This window comes from Falco cherrug, chromosome 3, assembly GCF_023634085.1.
Source record: "Falco cherrug isolate bFalChe1 chromosome 3, bFalChe1.pri, whole genome shotgun sequence".
NCBI lineage: Eukaryota > Metazoa > Chordata > Aves > Falconiformes > Falconidae > Falco > Falco cherrug.
The window spans coordinates 10,216,205-10,235,576 of record NC_073699.1 but is presented as its reverse complement, the minus strand read 5'-3'; the positions used below and the strand labels follow the sequence as shown (position 1 = coordinate 10,235,576).

Below are 19,372 nucleotides of genomic sequence, written 5' to 3'. Positions count from 1 at the left end.
GATTCAACATGTGGAAAGTGTATCTGAATTATTTTCAAATGCCTTAAATGCATACATTAAAGACATCAGCAGTGTGATAATTTATTATTCACAATCATGTTTCACCCTTGGGCACAACTCTAGCCCAGTGAGAACGGGATCTCCATTCTTGTGGACAAACCTGAGGAAACCTGAACTGCAGACATGCAGCCTAAGCCTTCAGTTGTGCTTCAAGCTGAGATCTGGATTAACTTGCTGTGGTTAGGCGCAGACCATCCCTACAGAGGACAACTCTGAGGAGTCCATCACTCATCCCTGCAGTGCTGTTGCTGTCCTAGGAACAGTAGTGTAAGACAGGAGTGAATGATTTGGCTACTGAGTTCAACTTTCTTCTTTGCAGAATAAATTTTATCTTGTTTGTGTGTTCTCCAGCTTCACAACCCCAGAGTACCTTTTGGATCAGCAAATTTAATATGAAATTCATAGGGCCTCAACTCATTACGGCATCCTTCCCATCATCAAGCAGGCTAAAAAGAATATGGAGTGAAAAACCACATGCTTTTTTTCTCTGCTTAGTATATCAGCAAGTAACTGTACAGAGAACAGCAGAGAAAATACGCTGAATTATTATCTGAGCTGGAATAAATTACTCGTTCCATATAGCAAAAGAAATGCAGGTGCTCGTTTTAGAGGAGAGCAGTGTGCTCTGGTGTGAGCTTAATAAGTCAATCAGACCCTACCGAGACAGATTGAAGATTTCAGTTGTAATGTACCTACTACCAAGAATTCTGTTTATCTTACATTCTCCAAATACTTGTATCATGTTTGTCAAGGCTATTTAATTTAAATCAACTCTTCGGGAACCAGAACCACAACCAGCAAAAACCTGTAACTATATGGCCAGCAACAGCGTTACACAGCTATCAGCTCAGTATATCAGTCATAATAAAAGGCTTAAAAATGGATTTGAACATACCGCTGTTACTACTTCTTTAGCAAGAAGAAAAATGTGGAGCCATACAGAGATTTGCTGAACAAATAAACCCATGGAAAACCAAGTTACTAAGGTAAGCCTAAGAGAAAATTTAGATATTCTGCCCAATGCTTTCTACACAAAACTCATTGTTCCCTGTACAGCATATGATCGCAATTGCAGAGGCCATTCCATCTTGTACAGTGCAGTACACTCTTAATGCGTAATGAGTAACATTAGCAATAGGCAATTGGTCAAAGTTATGAACTATGGTGTCTTTATCCAACCACTTATCTCGCAGAAAAAGATGAAAAATTTAGCAGTTCATATTCTGGAAAAGATACCCTGCTTGCACAACATTTGTGCGAGGGATCTGGGTGATCTGGTTGATGGCGAGATCAGTATGAGTCAACAGTGTGCACTGGCACCAAAAAGGCCAACCATACCCTGAGCGAACCGAGCACGGTACAGCTGCCGGCTGAACCGAGTGGCTGCCCCACTATGCTCGGCCCTGGTGAGGCCTCACCGCAAGTAGTGTGTGCAGTTTAGGGCTCCACAGTATAAGAAGGATATAAAAATATTAAGAATCTGCCCGAAGGAGGGCAACTAACATGGTGAAAGGTCTAGAGGGCATGACTTACGAGGAACAGCTGAGGATACCAGGTTGTTTAGCTTAGAGGAGACTGAGGGGTACCCTCACTGCTGTCTACAATTTCTTCATGGTCCTGGTTTCAGCTGGGATAGAGTTAATTTTCTTCTTAGTAGCTGGTGCAGTGCTGTGTTTTGGATTTGGTATGAGAATGACCTTGATAACACTGATATTTTAGTTGTTGCTAAGTAGTGCTTACCCTAAGCCAAGGACTCTTCAGGTTCCCATGCTCTGCCGGCGAGGAGGGGCACAAGAAGGCAGGAGGGAGCAGAGCCAGGACAGCTGGCCTGAACTAGCCAAGGGGATAGCCCATACCACAGAACGTCATGGTCAGTATATAAACCGGGGGAAGAAGAAAGAAGCTGGGAACATCTGACATTATGGCATTTGTCTTCCCGAGTAACCTTTATGCATGACGGAGCCCTGCTGTCCTGGGGATGGCCGAGCACCTGCCTGCCCATGGGGAGTGGTGAGTGAATTCCTTGCTTTGCTTTGCTTGCGTATGCAGCTTTTGCTTTCCCTATTAAATTGTTCTTATCGCAGCCCCTGAGTTTTACATTCTTTTCCGATCCTCCTCCCCATCCCGCTGGGTGAGGGGGAATGAGTGAGCAGCTGCACAGGGCTGGGTTGCCAACCGGGGTTAAACCCCAACACTCAGGAAGGGGAACAGAGAGTGAGGTGTTCATCTCTTTTCTCTGGTGACCAGTGACAGTATGTGAGGGAATGCCTCCAAGATGCATCAGGGGAACTTCAGATTGAATATTAGGAAAAAGTTCTTCACTGGGAAGGTGGTCAAGTGCTGGAACAAGCTCCTCAGGGAAGTGCTCATGGCCCCAGGCCTGTCAGTGTTCAAGAAATGTTTGGACAAAGCTCTTAGATACATGGTATAACTTTTAGGTTTCCCTGTGTGAAGTCAGGGGTTGGGCTCAATGATCCTTACGGGTCCCTTGCAACTCAGGATATTCTATGATCCTGGGAAACGTAATGGCTTCAAAAACTTACACCTCCTTTTCTAAAATACATCATGTAGGTTTTTTTAAAAAACATGTTCTTAAGACCTTAGGTTGGTTGGGTTTTTTAAAAAGATACATTTTTACTAAACACTTTTGAAAAGGGTGTAATTTCACACAAGTAGGAAGCAAGATATTTTCATGTGACGATAACTTGCTGTTACAAAGAAACACAAAACTACTTTCATATTTCACTAATAGAAGCTTTTTCATATCAAATAGTAGGAGTGCAAAGAAGGTTAAAGAGGTTATTAAGAAATACATATTATTTAAGTGATGGCAAATACCATAGCCAAAACACAGGATGAAAAAAAAAAAACCACCTTTAGCTTTTAACATGCTTGAAGTCCATTGTACAATCCAGGGCTGAAAAGAAAAGTTTGTGATTTTTATTTTGTTTAGCCACTCAGACAGTATATGGAACACAACAGTTCCAATTAAATCTCAAAAAGTATATTACTTTTTATCTACGTGTGCTCAGGTTGCATCCATCTATTTATAAAGCAGCAGCTTTGTTATCAGAAACCTAGCAAAACAAAATATTTCAGTGTTGAGATGCAAAATTCATTGCCATTTTTGGTATTAAGAAAGATCTCAATACCAAAATACATACAAACAATGTGTTTATCAGGGTGCCTGCAAAGAAGCTTATTGGTTTATATAAATTGCACTCCAGAGGGAATTGAGAAAAATCAGTTCATCAGCTAAACAAGGTATTGAAATCAACACTATTACTGTGGCTTCTTGATAAATACACAGTTCATTACTGACTTTACTCACTTGCTGGTTTATATTGGTGATAAGCATGCAGCTGATCAGTCAAAGGCATCTCTTTATGCAGCTGACTGCAGAAGTAACTTTATTTTTATGGAAAACTCTTGAATACCCAAGGTTAACATGTTTGGTTAGAGTGGATCACCCAGCAATAGCTGTTGAAGGAATATTGTCAGATGCTAAAATGTTTTAGATGATTTATAGGGTTTAAATTGTTTATTTACCAACACATACAGTTCATGGTTAGAAAAGAAGGCAGGCAACCATTCCATTTCCATTGAGACTGCAGTTATATCATTTTGCAGAGGTCTAGTTGGAGATACTCCATTAACATTCTAATGAAAAACAATTCCTAAAATGTAGAAGTAAAATATACTATCACACAGACATTTTTTATTCAAGATTTCTGTTCCCTTGAAAATGCAGACCACTTATGACCAAAGAAAGAAGTAATTGTTATCAAGTACAGTGAAATCCAAAATGGAAAAGTTTTCAGGTACTTACATACACAATAAGCATCATGCTCATCTTCTGGCTTACAGCAAGCAGTACCTTATTGAAAATAATCACAGCAGAATCATCACCAATGGGCAATTGTCTAAACCTTCACCACAGAGAGTTTCCTGGCTAACTAATTTAAGTGCAGCATTAATAATCATGAAAGTTTCCATTAAACAGGAAACTTTCAAACTCCTCCACTAGTGAGAAAAACAAAGAAAAAAGCTAATCTTGGTTAGGTCATGTAAATGAAATGGCATGACATGAGTGGTGGAAGGTTTTCAGCAACATCTAAATAATCTAGGTCCTTAAGTCGTGTTTTCAGAAGACAAGTAGCAAGAGCTTAATCACTTTAAATAATCATTGAAAGCTTCAAAGTTTTTCAAGGTCTGATATTCTTCACTGTAAGAAAAAATTCAGATTATTGCTTTGCAAATATTTGTTTACTGAAATATTCCTAAATCAATGTCCTTTACAGTACAAAAGTCCAGCTCTTTCAGCCAGTGTTTCTTCTGTTTTCTTTTTTCTATTACTTGTGTTCAGCATTGAAAAAGTACATAAATCTATTCCCTATACACACACACACAAAAAAAAAAACCTATTCATTTTTCATCCTATACCCTGAAAAAAGTTTGTTGATTCTGGTAACTGAGTATTTACTTGACAGTCAGTCTGTGAACCACAGTTCCGTAGTGTGCACAGTCCTCTATCTACTGCTCAAACACCATCTATCACGCCAGTGTTGAACAAACTGCTATTCAAACTAAACTATCTTTCATTTTTGGGTCATCCACATTTGGTCTTTAGTAAGTGACTATCACACAAAGTCCTTCATTATTGCATTTTGATGGTAACACTATGTTATGAATGCTATCGAGACATCATTAAGTGACTCTTGCCTATATAAAACCAGAATATCTATAGTTTGCCATATGAACATAAATTGCAGAAGTATCACCTTTTGGTTTTATCTGAAACACACACACAAATATTATTTTTTTTAAATTAATACCTCTGAAAATAATGTCTTATAAATACAGATTTGACAGTAAAATGGTGTTCCACATGATGAAAATAATGTTCTCTTAACATTATTTTCCATAAGCTTCTAAAATTCTTATTTTAACAGTCCATAAATTGTCATCCTTCTGGCAGTTTCTTTCTCCTGTGCCCAAATTGCCAAGTATCACTCCCTTCACCTGATAGTCAAGAAGCAATTCTACTCTCGCTCAATTTTAAGATTTTTCTGCAGGTAAAGCATATGTTCTTACTGTGTTCTCATATTAGGAGGTTCTAAATACCCTAAGTATCTAGAATTGTTTTCCAGTTATCAGCACTTCATTCAGAATAGGATTTTACTTCGACTTCCTGATGATATTTTCTAATTCTGATTTTCAAATTGTATTTTTAAAAGTTGCTACATAGCAACAGCTATTTCTCATATATAAGCATACTGTATGAGAACAAACCAATAGTCATAATAATTTCCCAGAAATTTCAACAAAGTCCAATAAAGCAAATAACAAAATCTCGTTTCCAATGTACTAGCATAATTCAGAAATAACTTCACCATTTTGGTGAGAAACTCTAACACTGAGGTTAGAGTTTAGGTTTGAATTAAGCATTTAGTTAAGCATTTAGGTTAGGAATGAATGAGAAGAAAAAAAAAACACAACACCCTTGCACAATTTCTGTCTAACATATTAGAAAGTTTGCAAAAATGGAGTTATTAATTAGTATACAAGATTCTTATCCTATCATATCTTTGCAGCAGAAATGACAAAAAATTGCCAACTGAAGCCCTTTTAATTGCAAACCATTTTAACTTTGAAGACTGTCCCTTTGTGATACAATTAGCACCTTCTTTTGCACCAGCCTTAGAAAGAAACACTCTTCATAACACTACATGCTCAGAAATAGATAGCTATATCATAACAACAAAATCAAAATAACTCAAGTAGTTTCCTGATTGTGGGTTATTTAGTAGAAGGTGCTATCACACACAGCAGTCTTTTCTCCTAGAAACAGTACGTATTTTTGTAAAATGTATAGGAAACTTCACATCTTTGAGACTTCTAACCATCTGTGGAATTTGGCAAGAACAACTGGCCAATGGTTTAAAAAGTTGTTAGCAGTGGGGGAGGGCAGGATAACAGATATACATACATACACAGACAGTACGTATTATATAGATTGAGTTCCTTTTCCTTTACGTGCTGCAGCAGTGTAGTAAATGTAAAATATATTTAAATACACATTCCAGATTGTCCTTACTCTGTCTAAAATTTAAGATTTTGCTAATTGGGATCGAATTCAGAATATGGCATACATGATGCTGAACATGTAACAACTTTAGAATAATAAATCTAAAACATGAGAAAAGTGTCCTCCTGGTTACAACTTCCTTTGAAGCATCTACATATGAGATGATTTTTTCTGTTTTAGAACTTACTCAAAGAAAATCTATGCAATTCCTTCATTATTCAAACATAAACACAAAGTTAGATTTCTAAAGAAACATATGAAGTCAGTCCATACTCAGAATTTCCACTGTGTAGAATATGTCAGGAGTTTTGCATCTGTTTATTCTAAATGGTAATGTATCAAAATTCAACCTGAAGACACATCAGTTCTTTCTAAAAATAGAGTAGGAACATACGTACAATTACACTAGGAAGATGCAAGACATACAATCTGTATTTTAGTTAAAATTACTTTTTATTGTCATATGGAAATAATTCTTAATAGGCATGCAAAAATTTAAAGAAATAAAACACTGCTAACACACATGGTCTAAGTCAGGTGTGTTGTCCCCTTCTTATGGGAAAGCATAAAATAAAGACTACAAAAGAAATCTAACTGTATTTATCTTAGCTTGAGTATCAACCAAATACCAATACAAGTTTTTTATAGAAGAAATTGTTACAAATAAGATATCCATAATCACACCAGCTAAATCAGAATTAAGATCAGGTCTTTTGGATTCATTCCCTTTACTGATAAAACACCCTCCTGTGTACAGATAAATACTGTCTAATCATTATACGTGCAAAGTGATCGGAGTATCACACAGCAATACCCAATGAGGATCAAGGATGACTAGTACCTAAACCAGTCTGTGACTTATCCAGTAAACAACTGATCATGATCTTTATTATGTGCAAGCTGCTTCTAATAAGCAACATTTGGAACGGGGATATCTAGGAAACACATATTCAAGTCCTTGCCAAGAAACAGGTTTCACTGGTAGACAAAACACTCTGAAATGGTATTTTAGAACTGCAAAATAGTTGAACAACTGATATTACTATCTGCTTCACTTTGTTCATTAGCCAGGACAGATCCCATAAATTTTATACTGCTATGTAAGCAAACAGTACATACTATTTCAAGTTATAATTATCCACTAGATACTAGAAGTTTCTTCATTCCAGGCAATTTAATTAGTTGAATAATGTTGTCTCCTTTCATAGTGAGTACTCGCAAAAAATCATCATAATACACTAAGACAAACTCTACTGTTCTTTAATTTCCAGGACAAATGTAAGATCATAGTGTAAAGGGATTACCATTTTCCTGTTTCTTGAGAGTAACATACAGAATGATATTGTATGTACGTGGCATGGTACTACTAACAGCACACTTTTATACTATGGGAGCAAACAATAATATAAATAATGTTATGAAGTTATGAAGGAATACAGGACTTTTAAGTATGTAAGATGCTTCTCACAATTCAAATGTACATAAAGATGTATAATTGAGTGGCTTGGTATGCCTGAAAAAATAGCATTCAGAGAATAAGAAAAAGAGGAAGAAGAGCAACAGTTCAGGTGCTAACCACAATACAGCCTTTTCATGAACTGCTTTAGACTAATAATGTTTTTATGAGCTATGGAAAAAGGAGAGCAGTGTTATAAAATAAAATGTTTTTAAAAGGTGCCAGGATATGCCTGGACTTTAAAATTTGTCTATGTAAAGATACGTTGGATTACCAGATTCTTTAGGAATTTAGGTAGTACTATTTGTCAGGAATACTGGTTTTACTTAGTGTTTGGAAAGGAGACTTATCCTTTCCCTTTCAAATGCCATTTCAGCCATATTCTGTATCTGCTCTCAGTGAGACAATGTTCTGTGGAATAAACTTTGTACAAAGTCATACCGAAAAGACCTGCAGAGATAGCAACTGCTGCAGAGTTCATTTAATAAGTAGGATACTCCTTACACTGTACATTATTTCAAGTTAATGCTTTCATTTACCACCTCTGAATACTGACATCATTTGCAAACCTCATCTGCCAGACAGCCTGTCTGCATCTCTTTTCTTACAACAGTATTTGTCATGATCACAGGCTTTTCAGGTGAAAAAAACCCCTCCAGTCTGTGTGACAAATAACAGGATATTTCAGTTGAAAAATATTTTGCAAATCACTTCCTTCCTAGATCTGATGATTCATAGGACACAATACAAAAGCCTTTTCCCAAGCATAATGGACAGAGCAAATGGAAAAATGCAATTTTGAAAGGGTGTAAACTGGCTGTTTTTGTTAAGATATACTCTACTATCTGCTCCTCAGTAGTGGTGCAGCACTAAACAGCAGCATAGCCTCCGCACACCATCCAATACAAATTCAGTATCTTTTTGTAACTCACCGGTCTCTTTTTCCAATTAACAACTGATAGGACAAGAAAGAGGAAACAGCTTCAAGTTGCACCAGTGGAGGTTTAGGTTGGATATTAGGAAAAAATTGTTCATTTAAAAGGATATCAAGCATTGGAACAGGCTGCCCAGGGAAGTGGTTGAGTCACCATCCCCAGAGGTATTTAAAAGATGGGTAGACACGGCACTTAGGGACACAGTTCAGTGGTGGACTTGGCAGTGTCAGGTTTACCATTGGACTCAATGATCTTAAAGGTCTTTTCCAACATAAACCTATGACCTTTCAAGCCTGCCCCTCAAATGTCATACATCTACTATCCCTGACTAGAAGCAACAAAATGAGGAAACATCTTCTATTAACTAAAAACAAAAATACAAACAACTGCATGATCACCTCAGCTAATTCTCCCTTCCAAGTATTAGAAAGATCTGTAAGATCTGTCTGAAGTGGCCACCCCTCTCAGAGGACACTTCTCTCACTCCCAGCTCTTGCTAGATCAAGGAAAGGTAGCTTTTTCATTTCTTTTCTCCTAAAATTTCCCTTCTCACTACTCCTTCTCTTCTACTGAGCAGCATTACAATTCAACTTTCATTTTAGTAACTGTCTGCGTCCAACAACCATCATCTATTTGCTGAATTTCCAAATAAAACCCTCTGAACTTTCTCTCATGTCCTACTTCACGCTCACAATTTCTCCATAAACATTATTTCATTCTCCAGGATTTAAACTGCCATTTACCTTGATCCTACATGTAAACATGCCTTTACCACCATGCTAAAAAGGAAGCCCTTACACATTGTGCTGACAAACATCTTTGTTTTCTGTAACTCCTGATTCTGTCAGCAATCATTTGTTGTCCACACCAGCTTTGCTAGTGATTTGCCCTACTCATAAATTTTCTTTCAAACCCGGAAGAATTTGAATTTTGACTCTTTTGAGCTGTGTGCTAGAATTTTGACAATAATATCAAAACCAAATTAAATCATCCACAACAGGAAGCCAATGAATTTTAAGTTTGAGATTGCATTTTGTCTTCATTGCAAAAGAAAAGCTAATGAATGATGCAATGTGGCACACAGAAATTAATCAAGACGCTACTACATGGCTTTTCAGAAGTCATTTTACAAAAGATATGTTGCAAGTTTTCAGAGAACTTATTAGCAGTAATGCGGCTATTTATGAGTAGTGACACCATAAGTAGTTCATTAGTTTCAATACTAAGAGGGTGTGAGATCAAATTAGCTATAAACTTACTCAGAGTGCAAAATTCTACTATCAATTTTGTATGAATTCATTCTAAGCAGTGTCTTTCATAGCTTTATAAAAGAAATTATCTTCTTCCTTAACTCCATTAAAGCATATTTACTGAGCTATTGGCTCCACAGCACAAAAAAATTAACTGATTGAGTTCAAATTCCTAAATATTGATTTCTCTTGACTTTGAAAACATGGTGACATCTGTGTGCAATCATTTCCAGATTGGTAACATTTAAAGTAGCCCTACTGGAAAAGGAAAGATAAAACCCTGTAATGTCACATCTTTGTCACTGCTATGTTACCAGTAACGTTGAGGGAGGTGATCCCTCCTCTCTAGTCAGCACTGGTGAGGCCACACCGGGAGTATTGGGTCCAGTTCTGGGCTCCCTGGTACAATAGAGACATGGACATACTGGAGAGAGTCCAACAAAAGGCCAGAAAGACGATTAAGGGACTGGAGCACCTCTCAAAAAGGAAAGGCTGTGAGAGCTGGGACTGTTTCGCCTGGAGAAGAGAAGGCTCAGAGGGGGTCTTATCAATGTGTATAAAGACCTGAAGGCAAAGAATGAATAAGAGGGAACCAGACCCTTCTCGGTGGTGCCCAGTGACAGGACAAGAGGCAACAGGCACAATCTCAAATATTCCAAAAGAACACCAAAAAATACATCTTTACTGTGGGTATTCAGGTTGCCCAGTGAGGTTGCAAAGTCTTCATCTGTGGAAATACTCAACACCCAAATGGATATGGTCCTCGGCAACCCCTTGTAGCTGACCGTGCTTGTGTAGAGAGGTCAGGCTAAATGATCTCAAGAGGTCCTTTCCAACCCACACAATTCTGTGACTCTGTAATTTTTAAAAGGTCTTCTATCACTTCTATTAAATATACATAAAGGTATTTCTAGACAGCCCCACATGCAAAATCACACAACTAATTATATTTAAATAACAAATGCTGTTAACATTAGAGTATAAAGTACTATGAGACACAGCAATTCCAACAAACACTTTTTATGTTTAATTCTATCAGTGCAATACCCAGCCCCATGCATTATCGTTAACAATGGCCTGTAGTATCAGAATGCAAATAATATATGAAAGATTAATGGCCATAAAGCAAAATAAAAAAAAAATTAAAATATCATTTTTTGGTTAGTTTACCATCTGCCTATGAGAGTATTAATGCAAGTTTTTACACTGTATCTGAAATTTCTTCTTTCCATACCATACCTCTAAAGAGCTTTAAGCAATAATGATCAAATGTTTAGGAATATATAGTACAGTAAAACAGAAAAGAAAATCTTAACATTTCTTCAGTGTTATCAGAATCCAGGTGAGATTTCTCTGAGCTTTGTTGGCTTATGTCAGAAGTCTTTCAAGCCTCACAGATAAGGTTTTAGAAGTGTATTTCTGCACAATACTCAACTGTACCACAGATAAAGAAAACATGAACAACAGCTCCTCACAGTAAGCTCTAGGTAATTAATTAGCTTATGCCTTTGATATAACTAGCCTGTTATACATTATGGAACAGTTGCACTGAGACTGATAAATACTATCCCAGCCCAACAGGAAAGGAACAATCATTCTGATCAGCCTAACTCTTCAGAGGAAAAACATTCCCAAGGAAAACTAAAGCCTACAGCCTAAAGGAACCTGTACATTTGAGAGTTTGACTTAAAAATTCTCCCTGTATATTATCCCATTTCCTAGATGTCAGGCTCACACTTGCGGCTTTTCTTCTACTTCTCTACAGGAAGAACCAGACTGCATTTTTATCAGGTGAATATAAAGTCTGATTTAAAGTTTGCGCAGTAAGGGTAAGCGATACAACAAAAGAAAATAATATATGAAATGAAATGGGTGAGTAGCGAAGATGGTGAGAATTGTGGCTGGATATGTCTGAGATATTTTATGACTAAACAAACATTCTTTTTAGCATAAATACGTCTCTGTAAATCAACATTGCCATGCATGAAATTCCGTGCAGTGGCTGACATAACCTAACACTTTCTGTTACCACTGTACCAAGCAAAACCAGCCAAGAGGTTCAGAAGTCAACTCAGGATTCCTCGCAAATTTTATTATAGTGTTGAACTGGATAAATCCACACGTCCCAGACGTTCCTGATCATCAACACGTTCATTTTCAATCACAGTTTTACTAGACAGGAGGGACAAGAAAATTCCACACCATTGCCACGACTAACATTTTAAGCATGTGAATCTACAATAAAAGCTTTAAGTTGCTACAGTTTTATTACAAAGTCACTTCAAAGCTGACCAGTTTTTCCTCTTGGGGGGAAGAAAATAAATTAATCAAGTAAAACAGACAACTTGCTTAAGTTACCACTTATAGTCATACTTCCACAAATGGACACTGGCTGCGTTACTGGAGTAGTACAAGTTATGTGCATATTTTCTGTCCTTTAATTTGTACAGAAACACTGTATCTCAGACACCATTTTGTGGTAAAAACAGATAAAGGATGACATGGAATGTCAACACCTTTCCATATGCTATTCACTAAAAAAAGATATGCTTTATATATATGGGAAATATATCCCATATACACAGACTAGATTGTTCCTCAGCACTGGCAATCAATGGGGCTGAGAAAAATCTATGCACTTTGCATGTCTGCCATCCTAATCCTTAAAAGACCTTGCTGACAACATGTAAGAAAAATAGGCAATGAGGAGAATTGTATTATTAATTGTAATAAAAAAGAAAAGATTTAAGGTATACTAAAGTAAGCCTCAGAAGCCAAAACAGATAAACAAGTGTATACAAATGTTAACAGAGTGCATCATTTTGCACAAATTGGCCTCAAAGCACAAAATTAATATCTTAGTTTGTACATTAAAAGATACTTTTTTATTGTAAGATGGACTAAAAATGTAAAAACATCTAGCAGTTCAAGTACCCATGAAATCTAAAACCAAAAATATAGTACTTGCAACATTTTAAAGAGCACAGGTTTTAGACAGATATTTTTGAGAAGATGTAGTCAACTGTGAATCAGGCGTTTGTTTTACAGGTTAGGTAAGACAGTACTAGCAAACCATGTAAGTGGTTAAAAGGCAACAGATTGAATTTAGGTAGACATCCTTTCCAAACATCAAATAGTAAATCATCTCATGATATAAAATGCTTGTCACTATTCAAAAATGAGGGTTAGGTGCAATTTGAAATGTCCTTTCTCTGGCAGCATGTAACACAAAAGAACCTTATTTATGACTTACATTCAAGCAAAGAGGTAGGAAACATGGTAAACCATGGCAATTCACAGTAGTACGTATCAAACACCTGAATAACCTCATTGTATAAATGTTGACTGTTTTTCTTTCCATATTCTGTTCATTTATGTGATGGAGCAAATCAATACAACAAACAAACACTGGATAAATTACGGAAGTGTTGACATATGCTACTGAATTAGACCACAGCAGCGTGACAATAACAGCTGAGAGTGCTGAGCTAGGTGCTGCTGCCTGTCACTCAGGCTCATCCGAAATACAGTAGTCTTTATATCTGTCAGTTGTTTCCTTCCTTTCATAAAATGGAAATAATTGATAAGAATGTCCACAGCCAACATCATTCATAAGTGACTCTTATTAAACCATAAGCTAAGATCTTTTGACTATATAATTATGAAATAAAATGCACCTCTGACTTGCAAATCAAGACGTTGTATTGTAGAATATGAGGTAAAATCACTTATTTAGAAATATCTAACACATTTAGAACAAAAATGACCCCTATTTACTATCTTAATGAGAAATTTTGTGAACCTTAAAGCCAGTGGTGGATGTTAATTACTTGAAAATATAACTTGACAACATTTGAAAAAACTAATCATGCAGATGGGCTAAATCTCCCAGTTCTTGATTCTTTCTACATTTGTAACCATTCATTGGTCTAACCAACCATCACAATAAAGGAAAAGATTTGTAATTGAAGAATTATCCCTGTAATAGCTAAATAAGTAAGCAGGTCATTCATCATCAATAAAAAATCCTAATTCCTTTCAGGTTTTTTTAAGACAATCAAAAGGTGCTTTGGGGGTTTTGTTTCTTTTTTTACTTACTTAAAAAAAAAAATACAAGTGTTTCATACAGTTATAAGGAAGCTGCACATTTTTCTTTTCCCTGGAAAAGCTTTGCATACCAGGTCTTAAGGCCTACTGCAAAATTTAGCTAAAATACTACAATGTCATGCCAAAAGTTTATTCCCTATGTTATAGGTTATTTTTGCACTTAGGATTAAAACAAAATAAACCATATATATATAAATATACTGCATCCAAATCCTGAGATAATTACTGAGTTTAATTACCACCAAAACAATTATTCCATGTATTAAATTGCTTTTGTGCAGTGAGATTATCCACTGAGGTTCATTTTCCTCCTTTTCTTCCTCTGATTGCTTCATTGCTGTTACTGATACATACTGGATTAAAGACCTAAACAGTAAATATTTTTTAGGGTATTAGTTACTTTCAGATTTTGAGACATACTTCATTTTTTTGCTTCTCACACAGCATAAGATTTCAGGAATTTGGGGAGTTTGAATTTTCTTCAATGCTAACATTAATCAAGACTTTTTTTTTTTTCTTCAAAATATCCCGCTTCCCAGGAATACTGAACTGCACCCCGTATAACCTAAGCCCTACTATAATGAATTCCATTCCTTCTTCTTGCCCACTTTGACTAAGAAAAGATGAATGAGGAATTTGATATTTGTTAAGCATTCAAGGCTTCTACAGAAATGTAAAATGTTATTTTGATGTCCTGAATATTACTGCATGTTTTTGAGTGTTTTGCACATATGCAAGCATCCTCTTAATGACCACTGGAAGACTTTTTTTTTCCTCTGCTAATGTTTTCATGCAAGCTCTGAAACTAGTCTACGTGAAGTCTTTTACCTTTACAAACTCCAGTGTGCTAGAAATCCCTGCTTGTGGTAACATGCTCGCTAGTGGTAACATGCTCAGCAAATCCAGTTCCTTTTTTTGGTTTTGCATTTTTAAATAAAAACAAAACCACAAAAACACAGTATCATTAAACGTAATCTTACAAATTTACAAAACAATGCACTTGTAAAAGAAAAAATGCTTAACCTGTTCACAACAAGGCTAAATCTGAACTACAGCCAGTTGACTTGCTTTATGCTCTTGCTGTATCATTACTTGTATTTCTCAGAAAAAAAACTGTTCATTGTGGAGGAATGTTAGTTTTCACAGCCAAACTGTATTTTGGAGTGAGGCCTAACAGACCTAACTTCTTTCCCTTTCACTTATGCACTCTTGAAAATAACTTTTAACCTATCCAAAGACATTTTTGACATCTTGACATTTTTCAGTCTTTGGCATTACTTTAAGCATTGTTTCATCTCTTTAGATGTTACCCTGTTAGACAAGGTTAGCCTACAATAGTAATCAGCCACTTCAGGTTCTGTGATAATAGAAAAGTAGAAAAAAATAATCTTTCTTCTAAAGATATAATAACAAAAGGATATCCTTGGCCAAAAAATCAAAGATTTTCACAAAAATATTTTTCCACAAGTTTTAGTTGCTAAAACACCAACAGCCCAAGAACCATCCATCTGAGAAGAAAATAGGACCTTCTACTTTGCGTGCCTTTTATCTTTGTCATGCTTTCTGGGTACTTTTATAGATCTAAGAACTGAACCTTCCTGTATCATGTCAAATACATCACATATATTGTAAGGAAAGAAGCTACAACATTGGGTCTTAGATGCTCTTTCAGCCTTTGTGACTTACTGCCCGGTAGGTTACCCAATATCCATTCTCTGCAGGTTTATCTGGATGCCCAGCATTACAGAACAACTTGTCCCACCACTGGAACAGAATCAGTCACACTACATAAAGTTAAGAATCTGTTAAAGTAGAGATCGATGCTTACATCTTCTTCCCTCTATGATTTTCTATAAGGCTGTAACACTAGACAAGCATGGTCAGTAACTCTAAGATTTTCTGTCTTTAAGTTCTCTGTTAGGAAACTTGATCTGTATATTAAAAGGAAAGTTGATCTGTATATTAAACTTCCTGTGATTACACTGACTGCAAAATATTTGTGTTCTGAAAAACTGTTAACTAAGGTCAAAAATAAGAAGTGCTGTTGCTAAGGCACAAAACTGATCTGATCCAGGAAAGAAATCTACGATTTTATCAGCTCCAAACAGTTATCAAAATCTACTGAGAAAACAAATGAAAATGGAACAGTCTCTCGAAAGTGCACTCTGCAGGCCATAAACATTTTTTTCCCTTAATAATTAGACTGGTACATCTAGCTACAAAAACACCTCTGTTTCATTGTTTAATGAGTCAGCTCTAGGCCCATTAGAACATGGGAACTATATATACAATCTTAGTATTCCCCTACAGTAAATATACCTTATATATATGTTGTATACAGTAATATGTATATACACTGTATACATACAATATACAGTAAATGCAAGCACTAAATAAATAACTGTAATTTAAAAGGGCTATTATATTAATGTTAAAAAAATAATACTGTGGTGAGACACAGACAGTGCAGCACCTGTGTCTTTACACATGTATATTTTTTTGTGGGTGCTTACCAGAAAGTAAGCCTTCATACGAGCACAGATAACCACAGACACACACAAACATATATCCATATAGATTTATACTCTTTTTTTTTTAATCTTCCCATGTAATTCTGCATTTCTGAGAGGTATGCCAAAGAGCATTTAACCATATTGCCGCTACAACAGTACTGGAAACAACCATGATCAATGCCTCAAAACTTCCAGGGTAACATTTGGCTATAAGTTTTTAAAGGAAAGAAAAAATAAATCTTTAGACTCAACGGACATTATGTCAGCTGCACTATCTGCAAGCCCAATCATGACTTTTGACAGCCATGACGGAGACCTTCAAGTACTAGGAAATACTTGAAGGAATTAAAAAAATATGCCAAAGAAAGATTTCTGCACATGTTCACAAGCTATTTCTGAGTTACATTCTATGCAATAGTTTTGACTTCACTATTGCTGCATCAGGCATTAATCAGCAAAATTTCTGGCTCATTATCTTCAGAGTTAATTTTAGTGAGTCCTGCACATTAAGCAGGGTTCGTTCCCCAATTCTCTAAGATGAAATTGAGCATTTAAAGTAAAATCTAATTACATACTGAGGCATCAATGCCTACTTGCTCACCAGATAAAAATATAGCGTTATGTGGTGGTAATCTTGCATTTGGGGCCAATCACAGCAGGACAAGAAGCAAAAAATAAAGTCTAGAAAAAAAACATTTTTATTATCAAACCTATGACCTATTTTGCTAGATTTCCACCATCTTTTCACACTTCTATAACTACACAGTTGTTACTAGATATCTTTTTGTCTGATAGTGAGTTAAGTAAAAAGTTATTTTCCATGACCTACCCCTGCTCCTCATTAACATCTATCCGCTAGCTTAACTGCATGCATAGCCCGTCCTGGCGCCAGCCAAAACTTTGAGTATCAGATTAAACTTTGGGTTTAAATGCAGGTTATTCGACAAGTTAAGGAGAGGCTACCAATGCAATTCTATGTCAGACAGCAGGATACAGCAACTTCGGGCGGGATTTGGTGAACAGCAGCTAAGGTAGGCTTGGAATGTAATGTTGCGCCAAGCTCAGTGGCACCCAAGAATGCATTTCAGACCATAACCTTAAAGTTTTGGAGGACAAGTGAGAGGAAGAAGTGGCAGAATACCACAGACACAACAGTAAACTCTATTAGAGATTGGCCATGGCTTTAAGAAAAATATCTGCCTTAGGAAACTAAAGAAGAGAACAGAACTCCTCAGATTTCTATGCTATCTAATGTTTATTGAATAACCCAAACCAATACAAATATAAAACTAGGAGAATTCTCACAGGAAGGTAGCAGCATTTGATAAAACTATATCCTTAAAAGGTAAGACTTATTCCAGGACTGGCCACATTCACACAAGGAAGCTGCTTATATGAGGCACCTGCTGAACCCAGCAGAATTTAAAATTTACTGTTCAACCGAGAGAAGGTGCTGTGAGTAGGGTCCCTTAAGGAGACAGTCCAGATACTTTTACTTGGGGCTTCCCGATTCTTCCCCTTCCTCAGTCATCTTATGGCCACAACAACCAGCCCCAGAGCTTATGAGTTGGGTACATGTAAAGCCTATCTCTAAGAGCTCAACTTGTTGCCAAGTCCCACAGAACCAGTGGTAAAAATCAGGCAGTAATTCAGCCCCTTCGGATACGTATCTAACCAAACTGATCATTAAATGCAAGTAAATGTTACCTGCTACACAAGCTAAAAATTGCTCTGCTGCAACAAGTAAGAAAAGAATGAATTCACCTTCTTCTTGAGCTCCAGACCAGTGCTCTAGCCAGAAGGCTGTGCTTCTCCTCGGCTTACTTCAAATAAAATTCATTCTCTGCTCATTTCACAACACCTAGAAATGAAAAAAAAAAAAAAATCTTACTGAGATAGCACAGGAAATATTCTTTTAATTTAGTCTCTTTTCAGTAACTGGACTAGGATGTGTTTTAAGGCCTGGTTCTGGACAGGAGATCATAAATTTCAGAAGGAAATGTCAAAGGCACTTGCAAAGCAATGTTACTGCGATGCTAACTTGGCATCTTTAACCCTTCACATTATAAAAAAGACAGGTAATCTCTAGTAAACACTAGAATGATGACATGTTTTCTTTCACCACGGTCAGCAATCTGTAATTAATTCAAACAGATGACACACTGCTTCCGTGGAAAAGAAAGAAAGGTAGGAGTGAAGTAGCTACTCTCACAATTTCTGCCCGGATAGAACACACTCTAATTGGATTTCTATGCTGGGAAGAAAAAAACATCTAAATTACCCTTTTTCATTCAAAAAAGTAGAAAAAAATGAGCGGTTTCTAGGAGACCCTGCAACAGCAAAAATGATGCAGTATTCTTGCCACTTCTAAGAAATAAAAACATTTCATTATTTTGAAGTAGCTGGCCAGAGCTGGCAGTTGAACTCAATTATGATTCCATCAGGTGCCAGCTGATACATTCAGTAGTGTTTGAGAGAAGTCCATGCAAATCATAACAGAAAGTAATCTGACTAAGCTGATACGAAGCCATTCCTTGCCTAAGAATAGGTCTCACATTCCAGATAAAGAAAACTTACAACGTTAAAACTAAAGGATGAAATCAACTTAGCAAAATAATTCCAAAATAATTTTGTTTTAGAAACACACTCCCAAAGAACTCAGAGCCGACCAACATATAACATGGTATTATTCTTCCTGGAAAATCTCACAAATAATGAAAAAGATGTTATCTTGGTTAATGCAATGTCCACATTGTTTTCTGTCTCCATCTGCAACAGACCTTTTTTCTCCATGCTATTTAGTATATACTGGGGCGGTGGGGAAATAATACGGTTGTTTGAGATTTCTCTAAAGGTTGCACGATGCACTACACACGTTGCATTTACTTAGGATAGCAAATGCAGCTGCATTGGAAATCGGGAAAACCGTAAACATCCACAGAAGTGAAGCAGTAGACTCAGTC

General features: G+C 36.4%; 1 protein-coding gene across 8 annotated transcripts in view; it reads right to left on the bottom strand.

The window, feature by feature from the left end:
- CDH18 (cadherin 18) overlaps positions 1 to 19,372 on the bottom strand; it is a 337,159-nt gene that overhangs the window by 238,255 nt on the left and 79,532 nt on the right. For all 8 annotated transcript variants that reach the window (XM_027812997.2, XM_027812999.2, XM_027812998.2 and 5 more), the window contains one exon: positions 18,174 to 18,270. The gene's annotated coding sequence lies outside the window, so the exon portion shown is untranslated. The remainder of the gene's footprint in view (positions 1 to 18,173; positions 18,271 to 19,372) is intronic.